This window comes from Bubalus bubalis, chromosome 17 (assembly GCF_019923935.1).
Source record: "Bubalus bubalis isolate 160015118507 breed Murrah chromosome 17, NDDB_SH_1, whole genome shotgun sequence".
NCBI classification, from domain to species: domain Eukaryota; kingdom Metazoa; phylum Chordata; class Mammalia; order Artiodactyla; family Bovidae; genus Bubalus; species Bubalus bubalis.
The window spans coordinates 71111564-71114042 of NC_059173.1; the positions used below are offsets into that span (position 1 = coordinate 71111564).

At 38.6% G+C, this 2479-nt stretch overlaps 1 pseudogene; it reads right to left on the reverse strand.

Moving 5' to 3' along the window:
• Positions 1-2084: 2084 nt before the first annotated feature.
• Positions 2085-2245, reverse strand: LOC112580023 (annotated as a pseudogene).
• Positions 2246-2479: the final 234 nt, after the last annotated feature.

Here is a 2479-nt window from a genome sequence, read left to right on the forward strand (position 1 = left end):
TTCATCCAAAATACATGCTTCAGATCAAGTCAATTTTTCCCTTAAAAGTTTACTATCACTTAAGAACATCTTAATTATGCTGATTTAAAAATTATAAAAATTTTTAACTGTGGTTGTCCTTTCACATAAAAATAGTTGTAATTTATTTTACATTAATCAACTCTTTAGTTGCTAACCTTGGCCTGGGAAAGACTCATAAAAGGATTGGGAAAATGCTGATTATCAGGCTCATCCATAGAAATTCTGGTTCAGTAGGCTTGGGCTGCTGCTAGGAATCTTTTAAATAATGAAATAAAGTAATTTTAATGTAGGTGGGCCATGGATGTCTCAGAAACCCTGACTTAGAGAATGTGTTCTCAAAGGGTAACTGAGCAATTAGAGGCCTATCAATGTATAGCCTTGACAGGCATACACATATGAGCTAAAAAGTCTTAAGTGCTTTGCTTATGAATCCTCACAGAGCAATTCTGAGATGGGTAGGGGACAGGAAATAATACTCTGGAAAAACTAAAGTAATTGACTCAAAGTGACTTAACAAACCTGTGTTTGACCAGCTGTTGGAACTAGAGACTCGGGCCTCTTGAGATCTATACTCTCTGCTCAAGATCTACACTTTCAGCATTAAGAAGCACATGCTGTCCTTTATGCTATCAGCTCCTCTGAAGTATTGTGTAATATTTCTGTTACATCTATTGTACAGATATGCATGCTGCTGCTGCTGCTAAGTCACTTCAGTCATGTCCGACTCTGTGTGACCCCATAGACAACAGCCCACCAGGCTCCCCTGTCCCTGGGATCCTCCAGGCAAGAACACTGGAGTGGGTTGCCATTTCCTTCTCCAATGCATGAAAGTGAAAAGTGAAAGTGAAGTCGCTCAGTCGTGTCCGACTCTTAGCGACCCCATGGACTGCAGCCTACCAGGCTCCTCCATCCATGGGATTTTCCAGGCAAGAGTACTAGAGTGGGGTGCCATTGCCTTCTCTGGCAGGTATGCATGCCACATGTCAAATAGCAAATGATAATCTAATTTTGAAATGTTACCACTGTATAGGCAATCATCTATACTTGCTCTGTGACTTCTGCATCCACTACTCACCTTAGAACCTTCTAAAATCTGCATCCCTTCTATGGAATCATTAAACATGCTCTAGCCAAGGTCACACAATTTTTCTTGCAAAATCCAAAGAACAGCATTTGGGTTAAGGTTATGGAACAAACACTTTTCTCACTCCCTTCCTGAAACATAATTCTTGAGATGACATAGAAACATTTCATAAAGGATAACTCTACACCTTCATCAAGAAATGAAAAAGAAAAAGTGAAAGTGAAATCGCTCAGTCGTGTCCAACTCTTTGCAACCCTATGGACTGTAGCCTACCAGGCTCCTCTGTCCATGGGATTTTCCAGGCAAGAGTATTGGAATGGGTTGCCATCTCCTTCTCCAATTAAGAAATGAGAAAGGACTGTTCTGTACATCTGTGTCTCTTTTGATATATGGCAAAACCAATACAATATTGTAAAGTAGTTAACCTCCAATTAAAATAATAATAAATGTATATTTAAAAAAAGAAATGAGAAAGGGTAAAATAAATTGGAAAATTTGAAAAATTTCTGAAAAGTTAGAGCAAATTGGTGGAACAGAAAAATAACAGATATAAAGAAAAAGGGGTCAAAATCTACACAGAAAAACTACTAGAGATTTCAATGATATTTTAAAGTAAAGAATTGAAAAGGTGTTCTAACAACTTTGTCTCTGTTGTCCCTCCTCCTCTCCCACTAAGCAAATCAGCACTGTTTACATACAGGTGAATCCCTGAGAGCTGCTCTCTAAAACATGAAGCTAATTTTCTCTGGAGCGTGTGTGTGTGTGTGTGTGTGTGCGCGTGCATGCGCGCACATGCGTGCACTCAGTCACTCAGTTGTGTCCGACTCTTTGAGACTCTATGGATCGTAGCCAACCAGGCTTCTTTATTCATGGGATTCTCCAGGCAAGAATACTGGATGGGTTGCCATTTCCTTCTCTAAGCTTATCTGTAGAAACATCAATACTCAGTCTTATCTTTAAAACAGTATTTTTCCCCCAAAGGAGGTGCACCATTCTTGGAAGTACTGCAATACCAGGTTGATGCATGGAGTGGACAGACCAAGCTCCTATTCCAACTCCTAGTTCCAAAAACCCATTTAATTTCTCAGAAGAGTGTTCTTTTAAGAATAATGGGTCTCATCACAAGAAAAAAGAAATGTTCAACTATGTGCAGTGATGATGTTAACTGAGCTTACTTGCGGGGATTATTTCATGATGTATACAAACACTGAATCATTGTATTATATACCTGAAACAAATATATTGTGTGTCAATTATACCTCAATAAAAAGACTATCAGGGCCTAATTTATGTTAACATTGAGATAATGATACAATTACCGAAAACTCCTAACACTAATAAAGCATTACTATGTGCCAGGCCCTGTTTTATGTA